Source organism: Hipposideros armiger, unplaced genomic scaffold (assembly GCF_001890085.2).
Source record: "Hipposideros armiger isolate ML-2016 unplaced genomic scaffold, ASM189008v1 scaffold_110, whole genome shotgun sequence".
In the NCBI taxonomy this organism is placed as follows: domain Eukaryota; kingdom Metazoa; phylum Chordata; class Mammalia; order Chiroptera; family Hipposideridae; genus Hipposideros; species Hipposideros armiger.
In genome coordinates, this window is record NW_017731460.1 from 3,323,259 (window position 1) to 3,347,986 (window position 24,728).

The 24,728-nt window shown below is 47.1% G+C and overlaps 1 long non-coding RNA gene across 1 annotated transcript in view; it reads left to right on the plus strand.

The window, feature by feature from the left end:
- Nucleotides 1–4,611: 4,611 nt before the first annotated feature.
- The window catches only part of LOC109385234 (uncharacterized), a 22,871-nt gene continuing 2,754 nt past the window's right edge, over nt 4,612–24,728 (plus strand). Inside the window, exons 1-3 of the long non-coding RNA XR_002124577.1 lie at nt 4,612–4,771; nt 14,657–14,793; nt 23,234–23,457. This is a non-coding gene — a long non-coding RNA (uncharacterized LOC109385234). The remainder of the gene's footprint in view (nt 4,772–14,656; nt 14,794–23,233; nt 23,458–24,728) is intronic.

Genomic DNA, 24,728 nt, shown 5'->3' on the forward strand with positions numbered 1-24,728 from the left:
TGAGGAGGATATCTACACCGTAAGGGGCAGGGGGCAGGCCATGCAGAGTAGCCACGGGGGTTGTTGGGGGACAGGAGGGAAGGTGGTCACAGTGGTGAGCCTGCAGCAGGGCGAGCGTCTGGGCGCTCTGGGTGCCCTGGGTGCTCTGCCACGTACACCCAGGAGTCCTGGCAGATTCTGCGTAAAGGCCTAGGGAAGAATCAGGGTTCTGGGCACAAATGAGAGATTGGAGGAGAGGGACGAGAGAGGATCTAGTCGGTTTGCACCCCTACCAGGTCATGGCAACACCGGGTGAGAAGCACGCCTCTTTCTCTGAGATCAGGCCAGCTGGTCACCTTGCTTGTCCTCATCCCATCTGGGCTGACCTGACGCACTTTGGTGGTGTCCAGGGAATAACCAAATACTCAACTCCTCTTTCCTCTGGGAAGGTTGGGCCGGCATCAGCAGCCACGCCTGTTTACCCCTACACCTGGGATGGACCAAAGAGAAAGGTGGGCTGTTGTTACTACTCCCCCTAAAAAATGCATAGTTCGTTTTGGCCAATGCAATTAATCCATTCATTCCTTTACATTATTCAGCTTGTCAACATTTATTGAGCTCCTCCTATGTGCCAGACAGGTAACACTCCATACATGCTAGTTTCCCTCATGCTAAAATAGACTTGGTGTCCACCTAATTTGCTGGAACCCTAAAGGAAACCAATTATCCTGCCCTTTCCCTGGGTGTCTGATTGAACTCGGCGTGTCCGTCATAGCCATAGAAATATCACTAACAGGCAATGCCAGCAGGATTAGATCTGCAAAGTGTTTAAAGTTTAGCAAGAAAGCTTTCTGCAAATGTCAACACCACCACTCTGTTCCCTGCAAACCGGCATTCTAATCAGCAGGGCTGCTGTTTCCAGCTCATTGAGCAATGACATAAAAATGTCCCAATGCAATCAGTTCTCTAGAAGAAAAACATCAGAAGACAGAAAAGAGGTCATAATCACCGCTGCCTACTACGTGCAAGGTGCAGTACTTGCTGCTTCAGGTACATTCACCACTGATCCTTACAACATGACGGGCAGATGGAGAAACCGAGGCTCACAGATGTCACATAGCTCCAACTGAGGCCAGTTTGGGGGCTTCACTTCAACCTCATGTCAGAGTAGGAGGGATTTCAGAGGCTAGTCACAAGACAAGAGCATCGCTGTGCTCCTCACTCCTGAGACGCCTGGGGCTCCCAGTTTCTCTTCCTCTTCGATTCCCCCAGAGGCTAGGTGGAGGGATGTAATGCATTTGGAAATTTTGAGCTGAAGGAGGAAAACATTTTTTTTTAAAAGAGACCTGTTAGGGTGTTTGCTTATTGGGTTCCTGGCATAGATAGCACCTGGTAGACTTAATGGGATTTCAAAATGAAGTTACTAATGGAAATTATTCACTGGGGACTTTCCAAGAGATTGCTAATAGAGAGTGAGCGGCTTGTGCTGGGTGACTGGAAGAGTTGCTCTAGGTTGTCACAGCTAGGCACGGAAGGTACTGAGGCCAGGCATGGCTGAAATGTAGTTTCACAGTAGGTTCACCTCTCAGACTTGACTCTATATAGGAAGACAAAGAGGAGCCAAAGCAAAAGTATAAAATCAGGTGTACAAGACACAGTACTTCAGTGAGTTAGCCGTCAGTTTGTCCCTGGGTGTAGATCTGAGACATCACATCTTGGACTTAGACAGGCATGTATGCATGAGCCTAATTCTTGATTCCTGGGCAGGGGTGGACAGGCCTGGGGCAGCAAATTCCTAATTTTGATCCCCAACCATCCCTGAGGCTGTGTAGCCCTTGCTTCTCAGCCCTGGCCGCTCACTAACATTATCTGGTGAGCTTTTAAATAAATACAACAGCTCAGGGCTCATCCCAGATGGATTAAATCACAATCTACGGGAGAGGGACCTGGGCATCATACTCTTTAAAGCTCTCCGTATGACTCTACCATGCAGCCAAAGTTCAAAATTTCTGACACAGACTAGGTATCCAGTGATCACAAGAATCAGCTGGAAGAAGTCCTCCAAATAATTTTGCCCAGGCCTCTCCTCTGTAGATTTTGATCCAGTGGGCCTGGCATGGGCCAGTGAATCTATGTTTTTAATGAGCAACCTGGTGGTTGTGATCAGATAAGCTTGGGGACCCACAACTGCAATAAAATGCCATATTCTCATATTATCATCATGATACCCATCACTTCTGACATGTTATATTTTTGTGGCATATGTTGTTTTGCATTGTTATTAGACTGTAAGCTCCTAGCGGGAGGGGACTTGGTCTTGTTTACTGTGGTGTTCTCAGCACGGAGAGGAGTGCAGGCAAATTGTGGGGACGCCATTGATGTCTGTTTAATGAATGAATGTGGTTTTTTTGCATTTTGTCACTTCTACCTTGTGAACCAAGTCAAGCATGAAATGGAACTTTTGAAAGAAAATAGAAATATATACAATATTTCACTTTCTTTTATAGCTCTAAAGTCCCGTTGTTAGAAACATAAAGATGTATTTTATATGGAATTTGATTTCGTTCATTCAATCATCAAGTTTGGATATTTGGAGACCGGGTCTTCAGATCTGAAGACCTGGAGAAAACTAGAAATGCTCCTGAGAAAAAAAATTTCAGAAATTTTCAAGAGAAAAATCCCCCATTCCTAGTCTTTTTTTCCTGAAAATTTCTGCTTTCTTGCAGAATTTATTTATTGTGTCACTACTGTTTTCCAATAAGTGCCACTGGGCATTCAATGAAAAATAACACACGGTCCTGCCCTAAAAGATATCCCAGTAAGTGGAAAACTAGCCATGGAACTAGACAGTTACAGTATGGGGCGGTAACATGTGTAATCAAATCTAAGATGCCTTTTGCTGTAAGACATACCACTAATTATGTACCACTAATAGAAATGCTGCCATGACAAGCTGGGTTGTAAGACCTATTCTAATTTCAGATATAGAAAACGTAGGGGGGAAATGTGCATTTTAGAATTGATAAAATATGTACGTGCTGAGAGGTAAACTCAGACCCAAAGGACATTTGGCAAAATAAGCCAAAGGCTGGGGCGTGGGAGGGGGTGGAGAAGGGGGAACATCTGCAGTGCAGAGGGGGCAGCATGCTGAGAGGCCATAGCGTGGTTGGGGTGAGGGTCCCCGGGCTGGAAGGTGAGAGGTCAGGCTGCAGAGGGCATCAAGGGCCAGATTAGGATCAGCCTTACAAGCAGGTGACCTTCATCCCAATTTAGTCTCTAGCACCTCCTTTCAGCCTCAAAAGTGCCCTGTTGGGCAATAAGTCCTATGGTTGCCCCATTATTAAGCAATTTTGACATGTGTGCTCTTCATCTTACCAGCAGTGAGAATGATTCAAGGGTTTTAAGAGAGGAGAGTAACACAATCAGATTTGTGAATGTGTCCGTATGCTTGGGGGTTGTGGAGATTCCTTAATTAGAATTTTTTTCATGAGCTAATATGTTCATACAGGTGAAAAATTTAAAAGACAGTAAAATGAAAGTCCTTTCTTACACCCCTGTTCTCCATCCACAAAATTGCCCTTCCTGGAAGCAAACCACATTATCAATTTCTTGTGTGCCCTCTCAGAGATATTTAATGCTTATACAAACAGATCTTGGTCTTTTATATCTACCGTTTTCTCTCTAATCCTTTCTTTATTTCTATTTAACTTGCTGACTTTCCTTATTCCTCTGTCTGTCGCTGAGTTTTTAGCAGTATTTATTCTCCCTTTTACTCCTTCAGATTTTAGACTTTATATTAAGAATGAAGTTTGGGTGGTTGTCTTTTTTCCTTCCTCTCCTTCCCTGAGTTCTGTCAGCTCATGCTATGTCTCCTCCTATTGTTTCATGACCCCTTCCCTGATCTCTAAGGTTTGTACTTTCTTCACAGGGACAATTAACCTTACTATGTTTTAAATTTTTTCTGGTTAGAATTTTCATCTGCTTCATGGCAACAATTTTTTGATGTGTCTTTTTTGCCCGCTGTACTTTTTTCTTTTTTCCTCCTTTTTTCTTGTCATATCTTTGTATATATTACTCATCATTAAAGCAGGTAATTTTTTCCCTTCCCCATACCTCCTGTTTAAGAGCGACCAAGGTTGTCTTCCATACATTTTCCCTATGACCAAAGGTTAGTATAAGTGCACTTGGCCTTGAATCCTCTCCAGCCAATGGTGAGGCTTTTCCCAGTGCAAAGTCTCTCCTCCCCTGTTGCCACGGAGACCGACCACTTCCTACAAACCTGGCTGTCTGGGTGAGACCTCACTGAGTGTTGGTCCATTCCAGGACTCAGGCCACCAGCATGTGCACACGCTTCCTGCTGCTGCAGACGAAGGCTTTCTGTATTGCACTTCCAGGTGTGCCCCTCACCTTCTGGATGGGTGTTTTTCAGGCTGCCCCTGACACTCTGCAGCAGAGTGTAAGTGCCTCTGCTGAAGGTCCGTTGTTTGGGGGCAACTCTTCCACCTAGTTTGTGTTTTAAGTGTCTCCCACTTTCAGTAAAGAGGAGTTTGTGTACTTATTTCTCAACTCCTTTTTGGCTTTGGATCATTTCCAGTAAAAGAAGGGAGGATTGCTAACTTGATATCGTCTTCAAATCAGAAGTTCTCACATTGGAAAGATCACATCGGCTGGGGCATGGAGAACAGACTGGAAGCAGAAAGACCTGAAGTTGGTAGACACATGAAGAGCTGATCCTGCACTGGGGAGCTGGCGTTGGGAAGGCAGAGAAGTGGACGCAAGACAGATTTAGGAGGTAGTGTTGGTAACTCTTACTGGCTGATTAGATGTTTGAGTGAGGTTGGGGAACACGGATCAGGAGAAAGTGGAGCATTTCAGAGCTGGCTGCTGAAAGCTGCTTGTGTTGTCATGTGGAGCTGGGCTTCCTCTTCTGCAGCTTCCTGCCAAGTTCCAAGCCTGAGCCCTCTGGGAAGGGAAGGGGAGAGTCCTAGTGAGCAATGAACTTCCCATCACTTCCCCGGAAGTTCCCCTGAAGATATCTGGCTGAGACTGCTGCAAACGTCTGAGAAGACCTGAGGCAGCCAGGAGCTGAGCTCCTCCTTGTCATCCAGAATTTCTGTCCTATTAATCAAGTCTCCTGACGATGAGACCTGCAAACAGGGTTTGCAAGATTTAAAAAACAAAGCAAAACTGGGCAGAAAATGCTCCACAAAATTGTTGATATCCCAGTGTTTCCTGCCAAGTCCTGACTAAGGACCATTTCTAACCTCCTGGGTATGTGTGTGTGTGTGTGTGGGGGGAGTGAAGGGTACCTATTAGAGGTCATATAGCTCATTCCTTATCTCCAGAAAGGTTTTCTAGGGTATCTAAACCACAAAAATTGAACAGAGAGCTTTGTCTTTCTCTAGAGGAAAAAAAAAAATCTGATTTTTTTTCCCTTTAATCAGTGATAAGTCCTGGGCATTTCCTTTGTTTCTTTTCTTTAATGTGCAGTCAGGGTTGACTGCTGAGGTCTACACAGTCTCAGAGATGGTCAGAGTTCAAGGTTAGGAATTTGCTGGCCCCAGGCCTATCCCCTTCTATCCGGTGATACAGCAGCCTGCCTGTGTACATGATGAAATGTCTTCCGTTCTACTCCCTGGGGATAGATTGATGGCTGCTGAAACAATCACCCTCGTAGTGTGTCTTTTGTATCTGTTTTTTAATACTTTTACCTTGGCTCCTCCTAGGATGTGTTTTTTGACCCAACCACATGGCTACTGAAAGTATGGCCTTGATGCCTTTTGCACACAGCTTCAATAACCTAGAACAGAATTTCCAGTCTAATATAAGCTGTTACTTATTAGTGATTTCTTTGGAAAGTCTCCAGCAATTCCTAAACTAGTTGTTAGGGCTTTTAAAGATTTACTTTAGCAAGGCTAATCCTGGGATGTTGACTTTCTGCCCCTAAAAACCCAAGGCTGGGCTCTACAATGGAATGTTATACAATAATTTAAAATGGTGCTTACATAAAACAGGGTGTTTAGGGAGTTTTTAAAGACTTGGGAGGATGTTTATCATATTGTGAAAAAGGCAGGATACAAAGCTGTATAATTTCAAGTATGCTAAAAATACATGTGATGGAGTAAAAAGAGGCTTCTCAGCCTGTCCTCCCTGCCATCCCATACCCACCCTATTTCCCTTCCAAGCAATTAAAGCAATATGCCTTTTTGTCAAGTTAATGAAGGATATCTTGTCATCTAACCTTGACAGAGAGGAGGTAAATGTTCTCTTGGGCTAATAAGGTCAGGGTGTTTGCTCACAGGAAATAGAGTTACAAGTATAGTAATAAGAAGGATATTAATTTCTTATGTGGGTCAAATATTATTTGTATGTTTTTTTTTCCTGGAAGAAATTAATTTTGGAGTAATGAGATATGCTATCTTTGAGATGTGCTGTTGGGTGAAGCGTTACAGTTTATGTGAAGATACCCCATCTCCTACCTCCCACCTTTGCACCCCAGAAAACAGAGCTCCACTCCCCACATCCTACCTCCTTGGGAAACCTACTTCTCTTCTGGAGCAGGAGCAGTTGGCAGCAGTGGAGAAAAGACATGGTCATTTAGAGCCAGAGCCTGGGAATGTGGGAGGCACAGGATTGGAGTCAAGAGTTACTCCTTTGTTTTAGGAGGGGATGGGCTGGATTTCTGAGCAGAAAATGGCAGAGTCAGAGAAGCAACAGGAGGAGGGGAGAGGGGGAAAGAAATCCAAGTAGGAGACCAATAGGCTATCACGAGATATCTGCTCCACCTTTCTATCCCCACCAAATAGGACTCCAGTTATGTAAGACTTGGAGATGGTTTTCTGTTCTCATTCAGTACAGAACTAGAATCTTCTTTATGGTCCAAGGTCACTGCAGAGAAAGGTTCTCCAACCTCCTCCCTGGTGGGGTGGGCCCAGCAACACCCTCATTGAGAGTCACTGAGCATGAACAGCGTCCACTCACTGGGAACACCTGGAGGTACTAAGTTGCTCTCCTGACACCCCCTCCCCAGAAGGCCTAGAAAGGAGTTGCTCACAGGAGTTACAAATATATACGCATGGAAAAAAGACTAGAAGAAAATAGGTTAAAATGTTAACCGTAGTTCTCTACAGATATTTGGATGATTCCTGCTTCTTTATGTTTTTCTGAATTTGTCAATTTTTTGGCAATAACAGGCATGTGCTATTTCTATAGCCAGGAAGGGAAAAACTCCTGGCCATCTGCCCAGGGAGGTCTTAAGGCTGGAGGTTTCTGAGTAAGAGGTCAGAGGCAGATTTATGGGGATGGGGACACTGTGGTTATGAATAGGTCAGACTGGAAGGGACAGTGAGAGGTCATTCAGTCCAACCCCTTGCCTCTTAGACAAAGTACCTCAACAGAACACAATACGAGGTAAGACAATTAAGTTCATCTTAGAAAAAGTGCTACATACCTCATTGCTGTGTAGCACTACAGTCACCTTCAAAGTACTCCCTTTGGGAGGCTATGCACCAATGCCAATGCCTAGTCCACCCTTCAAAGCAATTTTGGAACTCCTTTTCTGGAATGGACATCAGAGCTGTTGTCATATTACCCTTGATGTCCTAAATGTCATCAAAATGTCTTCCTTTCAATATCTCCTTTACCTTCAAGTAAAGAAAGAAGTCATTGGGGGATGGATCAGGTGAGTAGGGAGGGTGTTCCAATACAGTTATTTGTTTACTGGCTAAAAACTCCCTCACAGACAGTGCAGTGTGAGCTGGTGCATTGTCATGATGCAAGAGCCATGCATTGTTGGCACAAAGTTCAAGTTGTCTAATTTTTTCATGCAGCCTTTTCAGCACTTCCAAATAGTAAACTTGGTTAGCTGTTTGTACAGTTGGTACAAATTCGTAATGAATAACCCCTCTGATATCAAAAAAGATTAATGACATCGTTGCTACAAATTTGCGAACTTAATTGTCATACCTCGTATCTGAACCCCTTTCCCATGTCGAATACTGCCTCCTGCCTCCACACTCTTCTGCGGCCAACAGAATCCCAAGAGAAGTAGACTTCATGCTAAGTGTCCTTATTGCTCTTGTGGTTCCAGTGTACTGCTAAATAGAAAATAGGGCACTGAAGGCTAGATGGAAAGTAGGGCATGATCTATCTGCAAAATCTTTGCTTTCAGGTGGCTCCAGGACCTGCCTGTGGGCAGTGTCCTCTTAAAAGATCCAGTCACCCAAGGGTAAAGAAGTCAAGCAGAGGTGAGGGGAGACCCTTGGGGAACAGGGAGGGAGTGTAGTGTGTTCATGCAGGACTGTGCAAAGAGAGCTGGTGAGCCTGCGGAGAAGCAGCTACCTTTCTCTCTTCCTTTTCTCCTTCGTTCCTTTTCTCTCTAATGGCATGAGGGGCTGTGCCAGGCGTATTGTGTAGGATACAACAACAACAACAACAGCTTGCTCCCTAGCTTCTAGCTCACAACCTAGAGATGAGGTAAGCCCAGCTGGGAGGGTTAACTTCCCAGCACAGGTACTTAATTTCCATACGTTATCCCTGTGCTTAAGGAGGGAGGGATGGTGAACAAGGAACAAACATGGTGATGTGATAACTCCTGAAGAGCAAGGGTGTTGCCTTTTGGGTGGGGGCTGGAACAAGAGGTCTGCCTTGAGGTTTAGTTATACAATCTGTAGAGAGAGTTTCAGAGATGGGGGGATGGATGTGCTTCGGGGCAATACTACCACCCCCTCCTCCCATTTCCTCCTCCTTTCTTCCCTAAATAATGGCCTCCCAAAGTCCATGTCCTGCTCCCTGGGATTTGTGAATATGTCGCCTCACATAGCAAAGGGGTCTTTGCCGATGAGATTGAAGATTTTGAGATGGGAGATTATCCTGGATTATCTGGATGGGCCCAGTGTAATCACATGAATCCTTATAAGAGGGAATCAGGAGGCCCAGATAGAGACAGGAGATGTGAGGATGGAATCAGAAGCCAGGAGGAAACAAGGCGCTACATTGCTGGTGTTGAAGACAGGGGATGGGACCACGAGCCGAAGGGATCTCTAGAACCCGGAAAAGGCAAGGAAATGGATTCTCGCCAGAGCGTCCAGGGGGAACACAGCCCTCTTGGAGTGTAGACAGTAAATGTGACTTAGTTTTAAGCTTCTACATCTATGGTACTCTGTTATAGCAGCAAAAGAAAATTAATACAGCTCTCTTCCCTCTTTGTGATTCTTGTGAGGCAATCATTTGAGTTACCTCTAGAAACAAGAAATGCCAACATTTATTTGAAGAAGTGAAAAACAGGGAAAACATATTTAAAACACATAAAGTTGACCAAGAGCTGGTTTCTTTAGCTTATAAAGCACTTGATAAGAAAAAAAACAAAACCCAAACCAGATTTTTAAATGAGCAAAGAATATAAAAACTGTGTGCTCAGGAAAAAAAAATGGTGGATGGCTTTGTGCTAACGTGGAAAGACCCTATCAGATATGTTATTGAATGGAAGACATCAAGCCACAGAACATCTAGGGGAAATCATATGTCCCCATTTGTGTAAAAAACCAAGATAGAGTCACACATATAGGGTTATACATTTTCCTTTTTACTGGAAAAGATTTCTTGTGAAGAAAATGATAAAGATTGCCTTTAGGAGAGGGATAGAGGGGAATGACATTTAATTTTTAAAAGTTTCCTGCTGTTTAAATTCTCTAACCTTATACTTTAAATTTTTTTCCAGTTTCATTGAGATATAATTGACATATAACACTGTATTGGTCTTAGGTATATAACATGATGATTTGATATATGTATATATTGAAAATGATTACCACAATATGTATAGTTAATAACCTTTTTAAAAAAATGTCAACAAAGGCTAATCTGACCAGGGAGATTATGACTCATTTTTGGCTTTCTTCTTGGTATCTTTCTGTATTAAAAAAAAGAAAGAAAGCCCAACCAGCATAATAAAAGGTATTGGCACAAAGGTGGCAGAGAATCTATCGTGACATATAAGTTTTATTTTCTTGCAACAGGCAGCCCTGGGCTGTTCTGGAAAGTTTACTACTCAAGATTCTCCTTGAGAGCTAGAGCCAAAAGAAGTATAATAAATCCCCCATCCCTTGGGCTCCTGGCATCTGTGACCAGAGTTACCAAGGCCCTGAGATCTAAACCTGATTGTGTCACTGGTGACTTTGGGGCTATGGGGAGAGCAGGTTTGCATTCAGGTCCCAGGTTTGTCATTTACCCACCATTCAACCTCTGGCAAAACAGGGGTCTTCCTTCGGCCTTTGTCTCTTCATCTGTACAAACAGGATGGTGAGGCTGTTTGTTTTCGGGGTTACTGTGAGTCTTAAAGAAAATAATGTTTGTGACGTGCCTGACATGGCAACTGGCCCAGGCAGGAACACAACAAAACCAAGTTTTCTTCTCCCTCCTTACCGTTCTTTCCAATCCTGTCAAGGGCTAAAGGAGGCCCTTGTTCAACAGGGGAGAAGTAAAAGCCAGTGTTTGTAAAAGTATGGAGCCCTTGTAGAGAAAACCAAAGTCATGCAGACACATATCTGTTTCCACATCTGTGTGTCTGCCACCAGTGTGCCATCTCTGCCAAGTCACACAAGGTTAATAAAGTTTGTGAGCCTTTTATAGCCAAACAGGCACGTTGCACCTCCACAATGATATATGTGTTAATGTCACTGCAATAGCTGCAATCCCAGGTGTCATTAGCCCACATGCCCACCACCCGAGACCAGGATGGGGGAGAACAAGCCCACTGTGTCCCCAGAGTCCCTGCTGCGATGTGCTAGTTTTCTTGTGAATTCAAATGAGAAATGGAGCAATTCCACTTTTAGCTGCTTCAGGTGGTAACTGGGGCTAACTGTACCGAGTTTAAAGGAAAAGCCAAATTCTTGGAATCGCAGGATCTGGAGACCTGCAGGGTCTTTAGGAAACCTCTACTCTAAGCGTTGCCTCACACCAGAAGCCTCTCGGTAGCCCCCACGACCGGTGGTGGACAACCCTCAGCTTGACAAGCATGGGATGAGGAGGGGTCAATTGCCTAAGGCCAGCACGGGTGCTCTAAGGCACCCCCTGCTCTCCCCGGCCTTCAGAAATGTTGGCTCTTTTACCAAAAAGAGTTCTCTTACTCTTTTCTTTCTCATTCATTCACTTGTTCATGCCACACATTTTTGTGGAAGGTGTTAAATACCAGGTGCTGTCCTGGGCTCTGATCAGTGCACCAGTGACAACGACATAGACCCTGCCCTCAGGACAAGGCCAGTCAGCTGGCCAGAGGAGCAGCGAGGAGGTCCTGCGCACAGGGGATGGAGCCTTGGCTAAAAGGGAAACCATCGGTCACCCAGTACCGCCCGAGTACTAACACAGGCTGGGGGGGTAGGGCTAGGAAGAAGTAGGTGGTTTGCAGAGAGATTGATGTCTGGGCTCAATTAGATTTGGAGGAGGGAGAGGAAGAAGTCAATGATGAGCTGGTTCCCAGCTCAGTAGTAATGGTGAGAACACACACAGGAAAGCAGGTTTGGAGCCATGTGGTTTGGGGAAGTTGGGTTTTAGATATGTGGGGTTTCATGCCCCAGAGGCCCCAGAGGCATGAGAGTGGACAGGTCCTGCAGGCAGTTGGATCTATGGTTTCACAACACAGGAGTGACTTCTGGACTGGCGGGGTGGATTCAGGAGTCATCAACAAACAAGTGGAGAGAGAAGGCAGAAGAGGGTGAGACAGCTCAGGAGAGAAAGACCTAAGACAGCACCAGGAGGATGCTGTGCTTAAAGCATCTGAAAAGGAGAGGAACCCCATCGTCTAAGAAGAGGTCATAGAAAGTAAGGAGGACACATGAGAAAGCGGTGTCATGGCAGCCCCGTGTCCATACCCCACGTTTTGAGGGCAGTTTTCTTGGGGAAGCCAACCTTTCTCCTTTTTCTTTCATGTGGTTTGAATGGGAAGCAAGGAGACATGGGCATGAATGAGGGGAGGAAAGCAAGGCTATTCTGGGAAAGAGAAATTCTTCTAGGAGAAGAGAGACTGCCCCTTGGCTTGAAAAGAGTAGGGTCAGGATATGAAGTCAGGGACCAGTGCAGCCATTTATAATCGTGAGGGGAAAGCCTGGAGCTGCTGGAGGTGTTCTCGGTGAGACCTGAGGATGAAGCCTGAACTGTAGGTGGCAGGACAGAGAGAAACCAGGTTTTAGATGGACATTGTTTCAGCCACTAGATCAAACTTCACCTGAAGCTGGATTTACCTCTGCGCTTTTCAGTTATGCAAGTTAATAACTTCCCTTTACTGTTTAAGTCAATTTGAGCAGAGGTTTTAATTTGTTTGTTTGTTTTGCTGCTTGCAATACAGAGTTCTAATTAATGCACAAGCTGAGAAAGTGACTTCCTCGGGTCAGTGGGAGGAACATGGGCTGGGAGGGGAGGTGTCAGGATTACAGAAACTTTGACACTTCTGTGTTCCTGAATCATTGTCACCTAGGGCTACATCGGCAGATTTTTTTATTTTGCAATCTCTTTACAGTTTTTTTTTCTCTCCTGCTGTATCACTTCCTTGACAGTATAATTAACATGATTCTAAAGTTGCTTACTCACTAAAAATGAGCTGTTGAAAAATAGGTTAGACTCCCCTTCTCCTTATGTGGCCCGCCTGGATACTAAAGTCCATTCTCATAAACCAGGGTCAATGGCATGTAATAATAGCACGTCCTTGACTTTCTCCCCACTCAAATCCATCTTTCACACTGTGGCCGAGTGGGCTCTTTAAAATACTCACCCCTGCTTAAAAAACACCAGTGCTTTCCATGGATTGCTGGAAGAAATCGCAAACCCCTTAGCATGGTGCATGTGATGCAAATTCTACGTATTCTAGATCCTGGGTCACTTTCCTGCCTCGGCAACCTTCACATGAGCCCAGCGTTGCACCCACTGTTTATAATCAAACTGTTTGAATGTGCCATGCACCTCTACACCTCTGGGTCTGTGTTTCCACTTTCCTTCTGCTTGGAGAAGTAATTAATAATAATAGCTAATGTTTATTTGGCACTTTCCATGTGCCAAGCACTGTACTAAATGCTGCACATGAATAATCTCATTTAATCCTAACAACTTTCCAATGAGTAGTACTATTATCATCACCCACCCCCTTATACGGTGTTCAGAGGCCAAGAAAGAGTATGAAATGTGAAGTGGGGAGAAGCGGATGAGAACCTGGGGGTGGTCACGAGGGTGGGAAACACACTGGGGCTCCTCCCCACTCAAGCAAGGGTCTCAGGGGCCTTACAGAATTCACATCATTCAGGCTAGGTCCTCTAGTCTATGTTTTACCCTGGAAGTCACAGGTAATGACTATGCACATATTTCCTAGACCTCAAAGACTGGGACCTCTATGTTGTCCCTGCCAAGCATATGCGTGTGTTGTGTCTGTGTGTGTGTCTGTGTGACTAGTTGCATCTTTGCCAAGGTTGACACCCTGTGTGACAAAGTAGGATCCTCATTGGCCACTTCTCTCCAAGGTCTCCCCAGGACATGTCCCCTCCTCCCAAGCCTTCCCCTTTTCTGGTTAGGAGAAACTCCCCAATTCTCTACTCCAGTTGCTTCCATCTCACCCCCTTCAAGACCTCCCTCTCTCAGACAATGCAGCATAATTCCCGGGGAAAATGTGTTTTTACAAAACAAAAGCCAGGAAGTGGTGGGTGTCTACTGGGTGCTTGGCAATGAAAGGCAGCCTGTGGCTCCCAGCTCACCCAGCCACACAAAGGCTTCTGGGAACAGAACTTAGCAATGCTGGGCTGCCTCCTGTTCTGAGGGAGTACCTGTGGGAGGAAGAGCAATCCCAAGTGAATGCCTCCACCATCCCCGCTTCGTTGGTCATCACATATTTAATTATTGACTGTCTCCTGAGCTCACCACTTGAGCATAAGCTGCATGAAGGCAGGATCTTTGCATCTGTTTTATTCACTTTGGCTCTAGCACAGGGCCTGCTGGACGAAATCACAAACCGCTTAGCATGGTGCATGTGATCACATATGTGTCCTTTAAGTGTCTGTGGAAGGAAGGAAGGGAGGAAGGAAATGATATAGCGCCTGAGGGAGGTTATGGGCAGGATGAGAGGACTGCCTGTGATCTCACCTTTATCCCCCCTCCTTTTCTCAGAGCCCCTCTGTGTCCTCTCACTTGGAACGGAGGAGAGGGCTCTTCTCGCCCATGGAATACCTTGTTAAGCTGCCCTCTATGGCTCCCCTGATCAGCAGCTGCGTGGCTCAAGGGGAAAGCACACTCGCTTTTGATTCAGGCAGAGCTGGGTATAAATTCCAGCTCAGTGACCTTGGTCAAGTTACATATTCTCATCTGCAAAATGGAGATATTTATTGTGCTTAATGAGTTGCTAGTGTGTAAATGCACTTGGCAAGTGGTAGATGATCAAGAAATGAAGCTATTATTATTTACATGGCTTGTCGAACTCCATTCATTCAACTCATCCAATGAGCACCTATACCCTCCTCTCACAGAGCTTACTTTCAGAAAGTTTCACATGTCCCCTACTTTCTGCTGGGCAAATACAGGGCGCTTACTTTGCCAAGGGCCAGGGACCTGGGGATAAAGAAGAGAGAACTGTCCAGTGAGGGGGTCACATCTCCCTGCAAGACATTCTGGCCCCATGGTTTCTCCTTCTCATTTTCCCCTCCAGTGCCTCCTGGGATAAGGACTTTGTCTCCTTGGAAGCGGGGATGGTGCTTCAGTCTCCTCCAGTCGCCTGCCTGACATCCTGAGCCTGGGAGCTCCTGCTGTCTTTCCCCCTTCGCCTCACTCAGAGGTGAACAGCAGGTACACATCACTTGTTTGTGCCCAGAAGGACTTGTTCGTACCTAAACTCTTCCACTGACTCCCCTTTCCTGCTGTGAAAACTCCAGAACTTTGCTCCTGGGTCACCTTTGTGCCTCCTGTTTTGTATTTCCGTTTCTCTCAGCTAAAAGAAGACTGGTAAGAGGAAGGGGAAAGCAACCTCATGGAGGAGGCCTCCTTTCTAGAAGGGCTTCCAGGCCCAGGAAGGGGAGAAAGCAATTTGGTGTCACTCTAGTGTTGGTGATGTTGAGCCTCACCCCCACTCCCCCAGGGATATTTGAATCTCAAAAACAGAGAAGGGGGACCTAACACAGGGACTGTATATGGTATATATGAAGAGCGCCTACAAATCAATATGGCAGAAAACTTAGAGCAGCCACTTCACAAAGGAGGATGTCCTATGGCCAATAAGTATGAAAAGATACTCAACCTTCTTAGCCATCAGGAAAATGAGAACTACACCAGAATAGCTAAAATTAAAAAGACTGACAATATCAAGTGCTGGTGAGGATGTGGAGCAACGAGAACTCTCCTACACCACGGGTGAAAGGGTAAATGGGTACAGCCCTCTTGGAAAATGGCTCAGAAGTGTCACTAAAGGTGAACATAGTCACACTTACCCCAGAAATCCCAAACGTAGGTACAGATCTACCAGAAACATTTTTATCAATGCACCAAAGTCACATACAAGAACGTGCATAGTAGAGCTGTTTGTACTAGTAGTGGCATACTGGAAACCACTCAAATGCCCCTCAGCAGTGAACGGGTAAATAAAATATGGTAATTTAGACAGTAGAAACGTGTGTAGCAGTGAGAGTGAGCTACTGCTACCTGCAACAACATGCATGAAGCTCACCAACATGCTGAGTGAGCGAAGCCAGGCACGTAAGAGTACACATTATATGATTCCATTAACTCAAAGTTCAAAAACTTCGCAAAAAAAAAAAAAAAAAAGCAAGCCTTAAGTATACGGTGTTGGAAGTCAGGACAGGGGTTACCTTTGGGAAGGAGGGGGGCACAAAGGGAGCTCAGGGTGCTGGTAAAATTCTGTTTCCTGATCTGGGTGACAGTTACAAGTTATGATCACTTTGCAAAGATTTGAGTTGCACATAATTCATTGAGTTTTGCACCTTTTTGTATGCATGTTCTACTTCAACAAAAACGAAGTTTACTTTAAACAGAGGTGGGGGTAGGGGAAGGGAAGGGAAGTAGGAAAAAACAATGTTCAGCCCAAAGGGTTAAGCGTTGGACTCTGAGATGGAGTGGAATGGAGTTAGCAAGCAGAGCACTTGGGGTCCACACCAGTGGGCGGGAAGAGAAGGAAGAAGAGGGGGCAGAGGAAGAGGTCTGCCACAGCACAGGCTCGCGATAGCCTCAGCTGACCCCTAGAGAAGTCCTTGACCGAGATTAGCCCCTCAGGGTTGTCCTTACTTGGACTGCAATGGCCAGACCTTTATACTCTGGCATTAGTCAGTCCCTGGATGTGGGCCACCAGGGGACAACGTGTGACCTTGGGCATGACTGCCTTCTACAGCTAAGGTAATCCTGAAAGGGCTGACTGTTGTGCCTGCCACAACCCTCCCAGCAAGTCCCTCATTGAAGGGGCACCTGGGCAGCCACCACAGGCAGCCTGCCACCTGAGTGGAAAAGATCTTTTGGCCCAGAGCGATTTTCGGAGGTCTCTCAGCCCCAGCACTTCTAGTCTGATTAAATTCTTCCCGTGGTACTCGTCACCCATAGGACCTGCCTGGCATGGCAGCCTGTGGCAGGCTTCCCACACAGAAGCTGAGGCTGGACACAGCACGGGGTCTTTGTAGTTCCTGTCTCACCTCAGCAAAGTCCTCTCTTCGGCCTGGATGCCCTCATCCCAGACTCACTTGGTGAAATCCAGCTGCCCTTTGAGACTCAGGAGTCACCTCTTCCAGGAAGTTCTCCATGATCCTACTCTTTTCCTAGGAAGAGTGGGCCCTTGCTTTTTTGAGCCCCTCCAAGCACCTTAGCACCCCACCTTTTATCAAACTCTTATTGCACTATTTGTTTATCTGCCTGCATCTCCCACTAGTGGAAACCCTTTGAGATGGGGAGGTGCCTTACTGATCACTGTACAACAATCACAATAGTTCTGGTGGCTACCATGTGTTGAGTTCCTCTGATGGGCCTGGGACTCTGCTGTGCATTCACATGCCTGAATTTACTTAATCCTAACAAACAACCCTGTGAGGTGAGTCGCTACCTTTTAGAACAGAGGTGCATTTGCCCACAGTCACACAATCACACAATATTATAGTTAGTACTCAGGTGGGACTTAGTTTGAAACCTCGGAGTCCTCTGGAAATGGTGGTTAGGGAAGGAGAAAGGGAAGGGAAGAAAGAAGGAAGAAGGAAGGAAAGAAGAGAGAAGGAGGGAGGGAGGGAAAGAGGGAAGGAAGGACAGGAAGGAAAGGAGGGAGGGCTCCTCTGACCACGCCCTGAGGGTAGGCCCATTGGCAGCGTATTTCATACCTCAAGGGACTCCTCAAGCTGTAGGGACCTCTGCCTGGGAGGGGACAGCGCCTCGGCCCCGCCCCGAGCCCTGCCCATCTCTCTGTTCCCAGAAACCCCCAGGCTGGCCCCTCATCCTGGCCTGGTGGGTGGAAATGCAGTTGACAAATCAAAACCTGTCTGTATCCGGGGAGGTCCCTGGGCCAGGGCTAGTTCACAGTTTGAATCCTGATGTTTACTTTTTTTCCCTCCTCAGTTGCTCCCTTTGAAGAACAACCTCAGGGGTCATGCTGTAGCATTAAACAAGGGTGGAAGATGCATCTCAGGGTTAGCTGTGGGAGCCTCTAAAGCAGCTTGAGTCCCTGGGGGTGCCTGGCACATGGAATCCTGCACTGAGCCCTGAGCACAACAGGGAGGTGGGGGTTTCTCAGCTGGACAGAGAGCAGCAGACAGACACACAGGCCGCAGGCACAGACACACAAATACAGTCGTGCTGATGTGCCTGAGAGCACATGGACATTCATGTGCACAGATGCATACATGGCCTTAATGTGCAACCAGGCTGCAGCCTCATGTGCATGTATGCACAGGCATGCATGCATGAATGCATGTGACATGTATATAGATAGACACACACTTACTCACACAGAGAGAGACACACCCAGAGGTTCCTGGCAAAGAGCGTATTTTTGTCCTCGGCTTCCTGACAATGTGTCTACTGATTCTATCTCTGAAATGTGTCTCCTAATTGTCCTCTTCCCCATCCCTGCCACAGCCCTAGTCCTTTTAATGCCCACCTGGACCACTGGAGAGTAGTAATAGTCTCCTGGCTGGATCCCTGCCCCTATTTGGGTTCACCTTTTAGTCCATCCAACACACAAGAGTCGGGGGTGTTGGGGTATCAGGCAAATCTGACCACATCACTCCCCTGTTTATAACCCTTTAGAGGCCTCCCCTTTCTTACAAGATGAAGTTCAAATCATTTGGCCTTCAATATAAGGCCCTTTGCAACCTGACTTCAGCTTGTGGTCTGGCTTCAGACCCTGGCATGGAGCTCCGGGCGCCCAGCACTCCAGCTGAGGGCCTCCTGGAGGAAGCTGCCCTGCCCTACGCTGAAAATATTTGCTCACCCTGGGCTCACCATGTGAAATTCCCTCCTCCCCACGTCCATATTTCCTGTGCTAAACTACCACCCATCCATCTTTCAAGGCCCAGCTTGGCCAACATCATCCCACTTCACCCTGACATTCAAGGCATTGCCATTTTCCTGTCCCACGGCTCTCACAGTCCTTTCTTACGCCCTCACCAGTATCATCGTCACCTGTGTGCACACGGCTTACTCCCATTGAACTCCAAGCATGTCTAGTACACAGTCTAAAACATACTGGGTGCTCAACCGGGTTCTGGGTGTGAGTGAATAAATGAATCAGGGTGTAAGATGATCAGATCATACTAGGTGATCTTTCCTGGGTGGGAGACACCCAGGCATGTGCTGTAACTTCTCTGCACTCAGGCTCCACATGGGTAAGAGGGCGTACTGCTACTTCCTGGTAAAGTTTATGATGTGGACGATAGAGATGTATGTAAAAAACTCATCCGAGTGGTTAACACATGGTAGGCACTCCACAAACGATAATCATAGTTGCTGTTTTAATTTCTATTTTTATTTCCACTGAGGTCCTCTACTGAGTTTTTCTGATTCTCTGACACCCTCACTGCCTACCCGTTTCAGGGATGGGCTCCCAGAACTGATGTACTGAAGGTTTGTTGTTGGCTCGATTGACTTAATGGCTCTTGAAGGGCTTGTTTCCAGTCTGAGACTTCTGAGCTGAGTGATGTTCTTCCCCCCAACCTCCCCTGAGACTGGAAGCTGAGAGCTGCACAGAGTACATTCTTCCTCCCATCTCCCCAGGCTGAACAGCTGCTCTGTTTGGAGTTCTGTGAACTGAGCTGAGCTGGGACCTGGGGAGACAGAACAGCTGGGCCTTTCTGCTCCAAAAGGTAGAGTCATTGCAGTCAGCCCCCCAGCATCTGCAGGCACCCTCCAGGATGCTGCACATGTGGTGGGGTTCCCATAGCAACCACTGTGGGACCTGCTGTCTCTCCTTCACCACAACTCCTCCTGGACTTGTGTGAGAGGAGAGGATGAGGATGGGAGAGGAAGGGGCAGGACTACCGGGCATTTCATAGACAACCTTTTCAAGTCCTTTAATCCTCACAATAACCCCAAGAAGAACATGCTATTATTGTCCTTATTTTACTGACAAGATAGTTGAGGTCCAAAAACATGGGTTTCTAGTCCAAGTTCACCCACTAAGAAACAAGAGACCGGTCTGCAACCGTATCAGTTTGTACTGATGCAGTCACCGTGGGTCAGCTGGCTGCAAGCAACAGAAACCAACACCCACCTTTTTAACCTTGAAAGAATGTATCCGAGGACTGTGGTGCAGCTCCAGGAGGAAAGGAAAAGCGAGACTCCTGATTGGAAAGGACAGGAAGCAGAGCAGCTTGGAGGGTCTGGCGGGCAGGAATGACTGGACAATCATTTCATCCAGATGAACAAACTTCAGTTTTTGGGGTTTTTTTAAAGATTTTTATTGGGGAATTGGACGATGGGAACAGCACTGGGGAATTGGGGGAAGGGGAACAGACAAGTTGCTGTCCTTTTGTTCTTCAGTCTAGTTGTGGAGGACGTTGCTTCACTGGCCCAAGTTGGCACCATCATTGTGCTCTTCCGGGGCGAGGCAGATCAGTCGCCGGCTTCTGGACGGCCGCTCACTGCGGCTGCTGGCTGCTCACGCTGGCTGCTGGCTACACACAGTAGCCCATGGCAGCCCACTGCCACAGGGGCTGCAGCCTACGCCGTTGCCGGCAACTCACAGCAGCCCAGCTCCAGGTCGAGCTGTTGTTCAGCATCTTAGCTGTAGAGGGCAGTGTCACCGGCCCTCATATGTGGGATCTGAACCGGGGCCCTCTGGCGTCCCAAAGCAGCTCTTAACCAATGTGCCACTTGGCCGGCCCCAAACTTCAGTTTTTAAATCTTTTTGTCTCTCCATTTAGGACTCAGGTTCAGGAGGGCCTGGGTCCAGGGAAACTTGTTGGCTGGGAGAGGGCACAGGCTGTGATTGACAGTCCTACCAAACCTAAATCCAATGGAATAGAGAGTAGTCCCCAAAGAAAATTGGGATGCCGTTTCCAGAAGAAAAGGGACTGAATGCCAGGTAGACCAAAAGCCCAGCGCATCTGACTGCACCATACTGTGATGGGATGCAGGGTGGGAAAGCTTCTATGGTGAATGAGGAAGGAAATTTGAGAAGCTTGAAAGAGGGGTGCTACCTAGAGAAACTAGAGACAACTTAAGGGGCAGCAGCAGTTGGGAGGTGGACATCTAGAAGAAGGAAGCTGTAAGTTCACAGTCTTCATTTTCATGGGCACAAAATGCACCCATGTCTCAATGTTATCTACTCTCTTCACTGACCTTCCACACCTCAGTAGACACACACACACACACACACACACACACACACACACACACACACACTCCTTTTCTCTTTAGCTTTTTAGAGAATTATTCATCACTAGCCTTGGTTAGTAGATAGAGCCCTAGTTACCTCCTAAATTCTATGTGATTTACTTATTATCTCCATTGTCTATTGCCTGCCTCTTCTGTCCCCTCTAGAATGTAAGACCCAGGGGGGCAGAGATTTTTCTCCTGTTTTTTTATTACTGTATCCCCATTACCTAAAAAAGTACCTGGCACATAGTAAGTGCTTAATTAATATTTGCTGAATAAGTGAGGATGTACCAAATACTCCAATAGATACTTGGGATACAACAGTGAACTAAAAGAAGGATCCCAACCTCATGGAGCTTATAGTCTAGAGAGACAGAAACAACCACAAAAATATATAGCAAAAGAACAAAAGTAAAATAATGAAAACTTGTGACATAGGTTTTGAATGAAACACACAAGTGCCTTAAAAAAAAAAGTTAAGAAGATAGAAAATTACCTAAGATCTGGCAGTCACGGAATAGAAATCCTCTCTCAAGCAACATTTAGATGGAGACCTGAAAGATGAGAAAGTGCGCTGACCATGAAAAATATGGGGGCAAATTCTCCAAGCAGAGGAAAGAACATGTGCAAAGGCCCTGAGGCTGGAAAGAGCTCGCTGTGTTTGGGAACTGGAATGAGAAGACCAGTGTAGCTGGAGCTTAGTAAGCAAGGGCTAGAGGGATTGCAGATTGACGGTAGAGAGTGCGCCAGGTGCCAGGCCACCTGGGGCCTTGTAGGCCATGGCATGGGGCTTGAATTGCATTCTGGGTAAATTGGGAAGCTGTTGAAGGGTTTTTAACATTAATGCTTGACCCTGTTTATGATTTAAGCTGATCACTCTAGCTGCCAGGTGGAGAACACACTGAATCAGACAACAGGAGGCCAGTCAGTGATTATGGCAGCCCAGGCTGGGGCTGAACACAGGAGGCCAAAATCAGAGGACAGTGGGATACCTTCAGGGCACCTCTCAGTTAAATCAGGTGCTACAGCCAGGCTGGATGATATCACCCTCCGGGGGCCAGGAAGGCACCCCCCTTCTCCTGGCCCATTCCCAGTCTGTAGGTGATGGATAGACCCACTGACGATCTGCCTGGGCCCTGTGCCTAAGTGATAGGTGACGGATGGGATTGGAACGGAACACTCTGAGCCATGTGGCCAACACACTGCTCCAAGGGGGACTTTGGAGCCAGGAGTTAATTTACAGAAAGGAGTGGGGGAGCTCAATATCGTTTCCTTCACTGCTCAATTAGTGGAGAGGGCTGTGGGGAGCTGGAGTTTCAAAGATCCCCTTAATCATCTTCTGTCTGCCTGGCAGTGTGCAGGAGTGTGGTGGGGATAATTGCACCTACCCATTAACAAATGCAATTAAGGCACTGGGGCCTCCAGCACCCCCTTCTCCAATTAAACAGCAGATGAGGGGCTCATGGGGGAGGCCTTTGAGATGAATCACTTGAAGTTGAAAACTTGGAGGCTGGAAGTCTGGACAGAGGCGATTAGGGTCGATAAAATCGTGATGAGGAAGGAGAGACTCATCCAGTCCCAGCCTGCTCCAGCTCAAGGCGCTCCCTGCAGTGGTGTGGCTATTCTTTAGGACATATTAGAAGTCCTGCTTTACACAGAGGAGAGTCAATATTTAGAACTCACTGACCAACCACCCCCTTTAGCCAGTCGCTTCCTCTTCGCCAAGGGCACACCCACAAGGCGGTTAGATACAGGTGAATCCCTGGATATTTAATTTTGTGAGAAACTAGGTTGTCTGGTGTGTTGGCAGGGAGGGTACTGGGAGGGCATGCTGCTATCCTGAGAAGGGGTGGGGGTGGAGAGAAGGGGACTTCCTTTCCTGGGCCTCTCCATATTCTCCAATATGGCAGGTCTCTGCTCTCTCCTTTCCCATAGGCCATCTGTTAATTACATCCAAATCCCAACAGCCTGGGAGGAGGGCCATGATCTCTTTTAACAGAAGCTTGGGAACTTCAAGTGCTTTGTCTCAGATCCCAGAACTAGAAGATGATGAACCTGGCCTGTCTGACTTCCAAGTCTTCACTCGCTCCACTATTCTGAGAGTCCTCTTTGAAATCTTCCTGGCCAAGACTTGCCTCTGTAGGCCCTTTGATACCCCATAGGGGTGGGCTCAGGGGGACATTTCAAATGTTATTCCCAACTTTCTCCCCACTCCTCCCTCCCTTTGGCGGGAGCTCTGAATTTCTGAAACGAGGCCTCTGTGATTCCTGACATGGCTAGAGGACCACTGTGCTCATCTCAAGCTGAAAACATAATGAGAAAAGAAATCCCTCCTACCTTAACTGCCTCTCCCTATTCTCTTTATGCGGCTCACCAATTATAATCTCTATGAATCATTATGCGTATGCCGATCACCATTTTCACTTAGCATCTCCGCTGAAGCTCCGGGTGCTGAAGTGCATCACTGAAACGCTGCACAATCTCAGTTTGCAAAGAGGAGACCCAGCTCGACTTGAACATCACTGCACACAGGTCTTCCTGCAGGGGCCCAGACAAGGGCCAGGAGTCCACAGCCTGCTTATGCCCAGCTGGAGCCAGCTGCCCCAGGCGAGTGCTGAAATAGCTCTGCTTCTGCCCAAAGGAGCTCAGAGGGTGAGTAACATGTTCCCTGATCCCCAATTCTCCCATCTTATTGCCCTGGGAACTTTGCTTTAGGTTTTGGTTTAGTTTTGTTTCTCTGTGACTTCAATGAGAAGCTGGTTCTAGAGAGCAACAGAAGTTGCAGATTAAATTGTGTTAACAGGGGAGCCACCTGCCAGTCTCTCCTTCCTTTGAGGCCTTTCTGAATTAACTCCAAGACACCCGCCACTTTCTGTGGCCTAGATTCTTTTCTGAGTTTAGGACTCTCCCACGTGTGCCTCTTTCCCTCCTGGCTCTATCGAAGCTCCAGTAAGATGGGAAGAGACAGGGGCAGGCAGGGGGACCAGTTGCAGTGTGGCCCAGACGAGGAACCCCTATCTATCTTCACCAGCAACCAGGCCCATGCTTAGCTGACAGAGGGAGGGTTTCTGCTACCCCTATGCCCCCTAGGACATTGCTGGGTATTCAGAAAGGCAACCAAGTCCTCTCTCCTCCCTTCTCTTCCCAAACACGTATTTATCAAATGTCTGTTATGATCTGGCCAAGTTCCAGGGGTTGGGGACCAAGCAATAAATAAGCTAGCTTCCTGTCCAGTAGGAGAGACACTCTGGTAAGGAGCACATAGTAACTACACCGTGAGAAGCATTTCAGGAGAAGCCTGGCAGAGGCCTCCCTCTGGGAGCATGGAGGAGGGGATCATTGATTCTGCCTGGGAGGCAGGCATTTGCATTCAGCCTTGAAGGCTGAATAGGTCAGAGTAGGCACAGGCTTTCCAGGAAGAGGGAAAGCCTGCGCCAAGACCAGAAAGGTACCGCAGACATGATGTGTTTGATGCCACATGGACACTGCTGCCTCCAAGGCCCTGGAATCATCCGAGTTCCACAGAGCCAGCCCCGAAGTGGAGGAATGGCCCAGCCTCCCGGACAGCAGGCCCTGACCACGCAGGGAGTCTAAAGAGCTCAGGAGCAAGCCCCTCTTCTCCTCTTGATATGAGGCAGGAGGCTGTAGACACCTGCTCCGGGACCAGGCTCCAGATTCAAAGAAAGACCTTGGCCACACACACCTTGGGTATCAACACGCCTAGGAAACAGTCTGGCCAAGATTTCTCTAAGCCAGAGTGAATACATGTGCACACACACACACACATACACACTCACACACACACACACACACGCTCACACACACACACACACACACACTCACACACACACATACACATACACACACATACACATACACACACGCTCACACACACACTCACACACACACATACACACACACAC